Source organism: Paramisgurnus dabryanus, chromosome 1 (assembly GCF_030506205.2).
Source record: "Paramisgurnus dabryanus chromosome 1, PD_genome_1.1, whole genome shotgun sequence".
Classification (NCBI taxonomy): domain Eukaryota; kingdom Metazoa; phylum Chordata; class Actinopteri; order Cypriniformes; family Cobitidae; genus Paramisgurnus; species Paramisgurnus dabryanus.
This window is the reverse complement of record NC_133337.1, coordinates 43,529,581-43,541,556: the sequence shown is the minus strand read 5'-3', so window position 1 is coordinate 43,541,556 and position 11,976 is coordinate 43,529,581. Positions and strand designations below refer to the sequence as shown.

The window sequence follows — 11,976 nt, the reverse complement described above, 5'->3', positions numbered from 1 at the left end:
ATAATCTGTGTATTGGCCTACAGTATAATAATAATTAGAATATCAGATGAAATGCACAAATACTGTACCGTATGCCACATAATCATTAAAATGTGCATGGTACAATTCAATTCAATTCAAATTACTTTATTCATCCCCAAGGGGCAATTAAGAGACACAAAGAGCAGCACATTACACCACAAACAATACAGTACATCATCAATACATAAATATATAAAGAGAGGGAAAGGGATATGGGATGAATGCATCAATTATCAGTCTATACAGAGGTGGACAACTCAACAAAATGTACGTCTGTGAGTAAAAATACAGCCACTGATTCTTATGACCATGGTTTTATAAAAGAACGAGTTTCCTGACTGACAGAATGCAGGTGAATTTACATTAAACGTGTGAGGGACTTCAGTCTCAAAGCTCTGATCACTGTACAGTGTGTCAGGTATATCGCGGAGAATCTTCCACGTATCTGAGGAATATGAAGGCAGGAGAACGATAACGTGTTTCTCATTGCCCTAAAGAGAGACAATAAAGATCTACTACTATCGGAAGAGTTGTAGAAAAAGACATTAAACATTTGAAAGCCTCCCTGGGCTCCTAAAATAAACTATAGAAAAACCACCGAGTTGTAGTGTATGCACTGAATATAAAGGATGTACATTTGTACTTTTTATATGTAAATTTACCCACAAGGCTTGCTTTCTGACAAACAAAAGTCTAGCAAATGCAGAAAGAGCATTTATCAAAAGAGCAAAGAGCATTTAGAGTCAACAGTGATTTGTGTTTGTTACATTGAAAACATCTTGACAATTCCAGCAGCCTTTTCTAGGTCGAATGGCGCTTTCCATTGGATAGTACGGCCCGGTACCGTTCAGTACAGCTCACTTTTGGGGGGGGGGGGGTTCCACTGTGTACAGTATAGTACCTGATATTTTTTAGTAGCACTTCAGTTGTGGTTCCAAGCCGGCCAAACAGATACTAAAATGTGATGTGTAACACTGCAGATCACTGATTGGTCAGAGATAATCATCACTATCAGTTTCACTGCTAACACTGCAAAAAAAAAAAAAAAATTCTTTGTCTTGTTTTCAGTACAAATATCTAAAAAATCTTAAATCAAGATGCATTTTGACATAAAAAATAAGTCTAGTTTTTAGACCAAAAATATCAAATTTAAGTGATTTTGTGCATTAAACAAGCAACAACCCTGCCAATGGGGTAAGCAAAAAAATCTTGAACATTTTTCTTAAAAACTAATATCAAGAAAATTTCAAGAAACATTTTCTTACCCCATTGGCAGATTTATTTTGCTTGTTTTATGCACAAAATCACTTAAATTTGATATTTTTGGTCTAAAAACTAGACGTATTTTCTTGGGTCGTTTTGCTTATCAAGAAAAAGCTTCTTAATTTAATAATTTTTAGATATTTTTACTGAAAACAAGACAAAAATACTAAGACCTTTTTTTCTTGAAAATCTTTTTTCCAGTGTAAGAAAAACGTTAACCTATTTCAGGATTTTTTTTCTTGCCCCACTGACAGATTATTTGCTTGTTTTAGGCACCAATTCACTTAAATTTTTATGTTTTTTGTCTAAAAACTAGACTTATTTTCTTTGGTTATTTTGCTCATCAAGAAATGCATCTTGATTTAAGAATTTTTTAGATATTTGTACTGAAAACAAGACAAGAAAGTATTTTTTTTTTTTGCTGTGAAATGCAAAATTAGCTTACCATCGTACGCCATTGAGCAAACCAAGTGATGTCATCATCTGTGCTTTGTTGTACAAGTTCCCAAACTCCCTTTTAGCGGTAAAAACCATCATTGATATGCTCCGTTGCTGCCGTGTTGATAATTTGTTTGTATCACATTTACAATAACGATAAGTCTATAATCCCACACAGTCAGAAGTGGCACTAAACTCCAATGGAAAAGCAAACCGAGCCAAAGTAAAGCAAGCTGAGCCCAGACGCGGTCGTATCACACAATGGAAAAGCGCCATAAGTGTTTGATGACACGTTCATTTCACCCTGTTATGTTGTGTTCAAAAAGTTAGCGTTCAGTACAAAGCTCTTCAGAGATCCAAAAGTGAATACACATTCAGATGACAACATAATGTACTACAGCACAAGACTGTAAACTAACACTGATAATCTAAAACAACTACAAGACATATAAAAAACCTCTGCCCTCAATACTCAACAATACTGGTAATGTCTTCTGTCTGTCTGTCTGTCTGTTATTCCTATTTCAAAACAAAAGCTCTTGGAGGGTCTTACAATCACAATGAAAGCTAAGAGAGCGAGAGAAAAGGAGAGAGAGAGAGACATGGAAAGACTGCTCGTGGTGTCGATCTATCACCAGTAGGATGAGGCTCAGTCACAATGTAATTTCTGCTTCTCTATTGAGACACTCAGTGCTACCCCCCAACTATTGACAACTGAAAATGGCTTTCCCAACCTGACTGACAACTACGTCTACCTGACAGAAGCAAAAAGCACAGAGATTAGACCAATACAGCTGTAGAGATGACACTCTGCCATTATGAGACATCATATCAGATTGAGTCACTGTTGTAATGTACGACCGTGTTTTTAAAGTACCTTGTCAAAGTCGATTTTTATTTTTCTCTGCTGGTATTTTGTGTGTGTGCGTGCGTGTGTTTTCTCTACCAATTTAGGGAGCAATTTTTCATTCTGTGGAAATTCGTTTTCTTTATATATAGAAACTTTTTTCATCTTCAAATTAATGTCTAGACTATGAGATAATTATCCTCAGTTTCCAGGTATTTGGTTCAAAGATCTTCTATTCACACTTTAAAATAAAAGATGAACAGGATCAAATTAATCTCTTGTAGATTGGATCGCCTAAATATAATGTCGTTTTCAAGACATGGTTTACTCAGCTCATTCTCACCAAAATGAGTTCAAATGACACACAGTGTAATTATCGTGAAATAGATACGGCAAATTCCGCTTTTGCATGCATATGATACGCCAGTCCTTTCTGTTTACTTATATGGCGAATCGTTTCGTGTTGTTTTATTCATTGGTTTCTCATTTGTTTTCTGTTTTTTTTTTTACCATTGTCGCTTGGGTTTTGGGTTAGAGCAACTTTTTGTAACATAAAATGAAATCCAAACCCCTATTCTATCCCCAACTCCAAGCGACCATGATTTAAAAGTAGAAAAAACATGGAGAAACCTATATATTTAATTACATCCTCAAGCAAAACCCAAATATAACCTCAAACTTAAGCGAAAATGGTTTAAAAAACAGAAAACAAATGAGAAACCAATAAATAAAACGACACGAAACGATGCGCCATATAGGTGAACGGAAAGGACTGCCGTATCCTACCCAGTCTCACAAAGTTTCGTGATATAGTCAGGTATTTTTTTGATTCTTTTTTCGTCCTATTATCATGAAATTTCGTGTTTTTTCGTGATTGTATAACGAATTCTTGTTTTCGTGTGATTATCACGTATTGGTTACTCAACTGCTTTTTACTATTTTTAAACCATTGTCGCTTCGGTTTAGGGTTAGATTTGGTGCTTGCATTAGAATGTCACTTTATTGGTTTATACTATTTTTTTTTATTTTTTTTTTATATGTCGCCTGGCGTTAGGGTTAGAGTTGGGTTTGGTTAGGGATGTCATTTTATGTAAATCTAACCCTAAACCGAAGCGACAATGGTAAGAAAATAGGACAAAACAGTTGAGTAACCAATACGTGATAATCACACGAAAACAGGAAATCGTTATACGATCACGAAAAAACACGAAATTTCGTGATAATAGCACGAAAAAAGAATAAAAAAAAATACGTGACTATATAACGAAATTTCGTGAGACTGGGCTGGCCGTATCATATGCATGCAAAAGCAGAATTTGGCGTATAAAGTTTGGTGGTACTTTGTCAGCAGTCTTCTACATTTGTCGAGAAACAACTGACATTTACCGAAAAATCTGATTTGACAGCTCAACTTTATTTATTAATCTTATTTAAAGCTTTTGTAAATTTGTCTTACTAAAAGTAGTTGTAAATTGTGGTAATGTAAGAAGACATTACTGTTTTGGTAATGTTTTGAACACAGATTCTTTATGTAATTGCTCAGTAATGGATGTTTGCCTATTTAAACCCTCAAAAAGTTATGGACTACAGCTTAAAGTAAGCAAGAACATAGTTTTATTGGCCATTCAGTATGATTTCACAAAAATGCGTACAGTTGGCTAATTCGTATGAATTTGTACGAAGTAAATCCCTAAACCCGCCACCAACCCAACTGTCACATAGTACTCACAAATGTGGTTGTACTAATAAGTACAAATTAGCCACCTCATAAAATATGTACTGCCATAAGATAGCGTGGGGCTATTACACAAGAACATTTTCAATCAAAAATGGGAATTTAGTTTTTGCATTTTTACTTTTTTGTAAACAACAATGGGGTTTTGGGGTCCTGAAAATGCTAACTTTTGAAAATGTCACCTTTATCATTACATGTACTGCACTGTAAACCCAAATGCTCAAAATAATTAAATTGATTGAGTAGTATAAACTTAATTTTCTAAAAAAGTTCTACTAACTCAAATGTTTTGCGTTTCTGAGACTTTTTTTAAATTGTGAGTAAATTAAACTCAATATTTTTAATTTACTGAAACTATTTGCAGATTAAGTTGATTTTCACTTAAGAGTATAATTTCAATGTACTTTTTTTTGTTGTTTCAACTGTCAAGCGTCTGACATTAGTAACGTGTGCGTGCGTGTGTCAGTGTCATTAAATGATATAAATTTTAAAATGGTTAACATTTAAAATATACACACACATTCACTTCAAATTAGGGTCTCAGAATTGTAATTTCATTGACCACGCCAGTGGGTTCAACATTAGATGTTTATTTGAATTTATCACAGATAACATTAATATACGTTTGAAAAAAGTTTAATTTTGAATTAGGTTAGGTCCATCATTTTACTGGCTTACGACACTCACGTGGTCCAAGATCAGCGCGTGCGTGAGAACCGGAACGCGCAACGTGGGAATGACGTTGGCGGCTTGGCGCCACAATTGACTGCATTCGAACTTCAAGCTGTCGGCAGTAATCAGCACCATCGGTTTCACGGTAAGTGTTAAATGTGTTTTTTCTAATGAACAGTTGATTGCGTCCCGCGATACAAAAAAACAGCCGTTGCCAATGTTGTCTGATGTGGACATAAAGTAAATAACCTGGAAACACCGAAGTCGCGTTGCCGTGGCGGCTGGGTTTTGGATAAACCGTCGCTTTCCTTTAGTGGGAAACACGTCAGTACTGCCCCGCGTGGTCTCGCTTTTCTCGCGTGTGTGATTAAACATTAAAGTGTATAGTGTGTGATTCGGAAGGGAGAAGCAGCATATTCAGATCAACCAGGGGCGTCATGCACCAATTTTTTTTAAGGGGGCACAGTGTGCACAGCTTACAAAAATGTGTGCATACATAGTGATGGTCGTTTTCGAAGCACTGCTTCATGAGGCTTCGAAACATTTATGAATCTTTTGTTTCGAATCAGTGGTTCGGAGCGTGTTTCAAACTGGCCCAAGTCACGTGATTTTAGCAAACGAGGCTTCATAAAAGGTCACAAGTTCATAAGCCATTTATCCGATCTGACTAATAACACTACCATTTTGTCTACTTTTTGTTTATAGACAGATTTAATGACAAAAATGTTCATAATTAAAAGGGTAGTTAGTTTTAATGATTTGTTTGCCCCAAATAAAACTAAAAACACATAATACACTTTTAACTATGTCTTAATAAAGTTAAATATTTTTTAAACATATTTTAATAAAAATCTTGCTATTATTTTGTAAAAAAAAAAAATGTTTGGACATATCTGCTTTTACACTCTTTTGACCAGCAGGGGTCGCCAGCGTGTGGGTGGAACTGCTTTGAAAAACTGAATCAATTTTCGAAGCAATTCGTTCAATCAATATTATAGAGCTTTCAGTCTTTTCCATGGCACTATTTTGAGCCTTCCTGCCTTCATGACAAAAACCTCCAAAATAAAAGTGTTGACTAACTTTCATATCAAATACTATTCAATCGGAATAATGACATATTGGCATCATATTTACATCTGGAACGGCATGTTTTTTTAGTAACGTTTTGTTTAATGACTTGTTTAATTGTGTCAATGCATTTTGCACAACAACTGCATAATCCTATAAAATTAATGTAATTTTAAATCCATAAAGTGAAAATTACATAAGCTATAGCCACGTGATTGAGTTTAATGTTCAATAATGATAAAAACATTTTTTAGATAAAAATTATTAGAGGAACGGATTTTTGCATTCAACTTTACCTCATATGTGAGCATGTGTGATTCCGCGCCCCCGTGAACTCTGGCGAACTTTGGCGTTGTACCAAGAAGATGAATCTAGAAATCTCTACTAATATAACATTGAGACGGTCACATTTTAAACCATACATTTTCTACACAGAGGAGGTTAACTGCACATTACCGTACTGGGGTTTGGAAATGTTGTGAGCGTGTCTTGCACGTTTTAATTCCTCGGATAGCAAAATGCACCAGCAACAGCAAAAAGAGCTCGTGAGCGCGCTCTGACGTTGATGACGTCAGCGACTGCGCTGTATGCAGCACCTGCCGCCAGAAGTAACACGATCAAAACACTATAAAAACGGCGAAAATCTCCGAAAAGTGACAAGGATGCAGCACAGAATTAATAATATTGTGCATAGTAAACAGATTAAAAGACAAATAACAGATTAATGGGCGCTTCTTTGATTTTGAGCCTCAAAAAACCAAGGGGGCAACTGCCCCCTCAGTTTGAATGGGCATGACGCCTCTGAGATCAACCTATGGCGGTCAGCGTTTTTAAAACCTGTCACTGTTATCAACTGTTTGGATATATAAGCACGAACATAGTTCGTATGTAAATAAACACATGGTTACAAAGACATAAGCTGTGCATGCGCTGTGTGTGTGATAAAATAAAGCCAAAATCTCAGTTCTTTATGGTGTGTGTTTATCATCGATGTCTTGGTTATGAAACAGAACTGACAACAAAAGCAGAAAATATATAAAGACGCAAGATGCATGTAATGATAATCACTTAATCAGACCGTAGAAATGGGTCTAAAGTTTTAACTTTTGCTGCCTTCACATGTGTTCGGAAGTTTAATAATCATGTAAACTGTTGGTTAACTTATACGTTACTCAGTATTAAGTATGAGGAATTCTACTCAAACTGTTTCAAGTTTCCTGATTTAATGGAGCTATACACTTGCTAACATGCATTTTGTTTGCCTTTCAGGTGGCTGGCTGCAAAATGATTTGGCATTGTAAGTTGTGCTCATCTTCTTTTACTGACAGATTGCAAATATTTAAAGGGACACTTCACCCATTTGCATTAAGCTTTGTATAGTTAGAACATGTTTTTCAATGGTCGTGCATCATTTTCTCAGTTGCCACGGAGAAATACAGATTTCAGTGTTGCACTTCCTTCTTTCAATTATGTAAAAATCATAATTTTGCATCATTGAAAGCAGGAAGTCCAATATCTTTGTTGAGGGGGTGAGACCATAGATATGTATAAAGGCTAGATTTCTCGCCCGTGCTGCTGGCCAATTGAGTGGAACGTCCGCATTTTGGCGGCCATCTTACCACATGACGCTCACTCGTAGCATTGAGTTTTAACGGTATAGGTACTTTTAAATAACCATAACTTGCTTAATTTTGTACAGATTTTCAAACGGTTTGTTATAAACGTCAAAGATGTACCTATGACACTGCATGCTTATACTAAAAAAAAATAGAAAAAATTCATGAAAAATGTTGAAGCATCCAGAATTATAGCCCCGTTAATAATGTTTGTAAGAAACCAAACCGTTTGAAAATTGGTATAGCATTGAGCAAGTTATGGTCATTTAAAAGTACCTGCACCATAAAACTCAATGCTCAGAGTGAGCGAACTGTCTGAGGTAAGATGGCCACCAGGTGAGGACGTTAGAGACTCTGCCGTAAGACATCTAGCCTTTATACATATCTATGGGTGAGACTACAAACACTCCTTTTCTCGGTCAAATAGGAACCAAATTTGAAATGAATGTTACATTACAACTACAAATATGACACGCTTTCATTAAAGATTTATATTTCATCCTCTTCACTTAAAAGAAAGATGATGCAGACAGCATTTGACCTGCGGTGACAGACCATAGTGAAGACATGCCCACCAGTGAAAAACCTCATGGAACTCTGGCCTGCACTCAAATAGAGTCTGAGGTAATGTGTAGTGGCACTTTTTCTTGTTATTCCTTTCCTGATAACCTATACCAGTGGTTCTTAACGTTATTCCTGGAGGCCCACTGCCCTGCACATTTTGTATGTCTCCCTTATTTAACACACCTGAAATCATAGGCTCATTAGAAGAGATCTCCATGAACTGAACTGAGTCTGTCAGACAAAAGAGACATACAAAATGTGCAGGGCAGTGGGCCTCCAGGAATAACGTTAAGAACCACTGACCTATACCACATTCAGGGGCTGTTTTATGCTTTATGGGAGGGTTAAATTTACCAGATTCACATAATTAAAATAACTGTGTTGTCTTTGTTTAAAAATGTAGGTGTATTTAGACTTCCAACGAATTACAATACAGAACCTGCCCAACATATTCTGCTCTGAGCTTGACCGACATCTTCTTTCTGAAAAAAGTCATCAGTCTAGAAAGACAACCAAAATTGGGAAGACATCAAATGCTTTGACTGAAATCCTAAGAATCTACGATTAACAGGTAAAGATATTGTTAAATATTTTATGGATGTAATTCTTAATTGAAAGAGGAAAGTTGAAAAGCATTTGACAAGTTAAATGATTCAATTTTGAATGCTACATTTTCTTCACTTATTTGTCTGATTGCATTACAAGTTTAACATTTACAGTTCAGTTATGTTCCATGGTGTTTTATCATTATAGGAGGTACGTGACATACACACCAAGTGTATCACTGCTCTTCATCTCCTTCCAGTCTATCGACATGAGGACGTCTCAGGGTTCTTCAGGACCTGCACAGTGAGTGTTTTTTTTTTTTTTTGGAAAATATACACTACTATTAATAGAAGAACATGTTTTTCATGATTTTACATTTCCTTTGGTGTGTAAGTGTGTATTAGTACATGTTAATGATATGCAAAATGTACAAATCCCAATGTAAACAATGACGTGAGTTATTGTGTCCAACTTAAATCTCTTTTCTTGGATTACAACAAACACATGGATTGTAGGCAACAGTTTACTTCCTAAGCCTGTTGATCTGGACTAGGGATGCAGCGATTAACCGGTTTCACTATTAACCGCGCTTTAAAATGTCACGGTTAAGTAACCGTAAAGCCTTCGCTACACCGCGTGTTTATGTTTCACGCACGCACAAACCAGATCCACGAACCACCAAGAGGCGCATGCGTCATGATGCATTGTATGACAAAGCTCCGCGTTCAAAAGAATATGTGCGCGTGACGCGTCTCTTGGGTGTTCGTGCATCTGGATTGTGCATTGTATGACAAAGCTCCGCGTTCAAAAGAATATGTGCGCGTGACGCGTCTCTTGGTTGTTCGTGCATCTGGTTTGTGTGTGCGTGTGCGTGGATGTGTGCGCGCACCTGCATCTGTACGTGAAAGAGCCACACTCCAATCGGTCTACTCTGTACAGCATTAAAAACCTCCTGCTCGCGGATCAAACCCGGGCGGGGCTCCTGGTGGTCTGACTGCATTTCATTACGTTGAATTATTTTAACACGTTAATGATTAATTAATGAATAGCATTATTTAACACGTTAATCTTGCCACCCCTAATATTTATATTTGACTTTTGTGTAATATTAAGCTTCACCTGTCAAAATGACTTGCAGTACCTGGTTCAGGATGACCCTGTGTAATTATTCATTTTGAGAGGCTCTTATCATTTTTACTTCATATATTTTACTTCAATACTTCAAACAAACCAAAATAATATAACTTTATTCAGTCCAAATGTAAAGTTACATTTATTCAAAAGATCATTAAAATGAATAGCCTACAGGTTTCAAAGGCACCTATACGGTTTAACTCAAAGCCAGCCAAGTTATTATTATTATCATTTGTCCAAGAATTGTAGAGAAAATACACAAACTGAAAATACAGAAAAAATTAGCAATTGTTCAAAAATTTATTCATGTGATTTTATACATTAATGTTGTAAAATAAATGAATCCTTAATAACCGTAATAACCGTACAACCGTGATTATTTATCAGACTATAACCGTACCATCAAAATCTATAATCGCTGCATCCCTAATCTGGACTCGACGGTCATTATCATAATCCCGCCCGCTTATGTTTTCATATTTAAAGAATTTACTACTGACTAAACCATGATTCAAACACAAGTTTTGAGCAGTGCAGAGTAGCGCTGGTTGTTTGTCGCTTCTACGATCACAAATGCAGGCATGGTTCTAACGTTTTAGTATCCTTACCTTACCAATCTGTTATGTTCTGCGTAACAAACAAGCGCTATTCTGAACTGCACAAAACTCGTGATTGAGTCATGGTTAAGTCTTCTTTAAATCTTTAAAAATTCTTTACAGGCTGTGAGTCAGAAACAGGCGGGATTATGATAATGACCGTCGTGTTCACGTCAACAGGCCATGGAAGTAAACTGTTGCCTACAATCCATGTGTTTGTAGTAGTCAAGAAAAGAGATTTAAGTTGGAGAGGATAACTTGCGTCATCGATTACTTAACATGTACTAATACACACTGACAACCCCCCCCCCAAAAAATTTAAATCATGAATCGGATAATAGGTGCTCTTTAAACAAGATAAGGCATTTATCTTTATAGGTTTTGGAGCATATTATCAACTTGAATGTACTGGTAGCTTGGCTGGCTCCTTTAGAACACTGATGTGTTCCTTGTTCACACATCTTTTAAAATCACTTTCTGTCTGTTGTTCTGTAGCAATATTGTTTGTTTAACATATGTCATGACTAGATTTATGCCTTTATTTTTGCACTAAATCTGCTGTAAATAATTGAAAATTTGTCAAAAATTAATTAATAAAAAACTATTTACCCTTGGTATTTGCCATGTGTAACCAGTTTTTGCTTTAATATCTGTTTTATTTTGCAGGACACATCTGATGAGCCAGAGCTTTAAGATGTTGTAAAGGCCCTCCTTACAGTCATCATAGATGACGACACAAGTCCAGTTCACTTCCAGCCTGAGAAAATCTGTCATCGTTGAAAGCGAGATTTGGTCAACCTCTACAGATTTACTGATGCCTTTCTGGTAATGTTTGGACTGATCTATGCACTACACCTCAGCTATCCCAGGCGACTGACAACACACTTGAATTCACTCAAATGTTACTTGCCTTGATGATGGAAAAGTGTCATCCAAGTAACAGAGTCTCAAAAAGGACTTGATGTGTATGTAGAAATGTATCTAAAAATGTGTTTTCTTCACAATATGCACAATGTGCCTTTGTATTTTCAAATGGTATTTGTGACTTGAATTGTTGTCTGTGTTGGTCTTTTAAATTGACACTGCCATTTTAAATGGAAAGGGCAAAAATTTTGTGAAACACAATGTAATTCCAACTGTTTAAGTTGCCTGTACTCAAAATATTTGAGGCAACGAGTTGCCTCAAAAAAATTAAGTTTTGAGCCATGTGATTTTGAGTTTTGTGTGTCAAAGGTTTTGAGTAATGTGTAATTAAAAAAAAACTGAACAAAAATAAAAACATTGAGTTTACATAACTTAAAAGTGCTTCTTTGTGTACTTATTTTTTTTAGTAATGTTAACTTAATGCCATGAGTCAATGTAACTGAAAATTATTGAGTAGACTTTAATAAGAACTTTTAATTTAATTATAATCAAAAGGTTTATGTTACAAGTAATCAAAATATTTAACCTCTAAAAGAAATTGTGTTTTAAGTT

The 11,976-nt window shown here is 35.8% G+C and overlaps 1 long non-coding RNA gene across 1 annotated transcript; it reads left to right on the top strand.

The window, feature by feature from the left end:
* The first annotated feature begins 4,774 nt into the window (after positions 1–4,774).
* LOC135786550 (uncharacterized) lies at positions 4,775–11,605 on the top strand. The gene is made up of 6 exons (XR_012337929.1): positions 4,775–5,121; positions 7,314–7,341; positions 8,177–8,284; positions 8,628–8,795; positions 8,978–9,073; positions 11,167–11,605. It is a non-coding gene; the product is annotated as an uncharacterized lncRNA (long non-coding RNA).
* Positions 11,606–11,976: the final 371 nt, after the last annotated feature.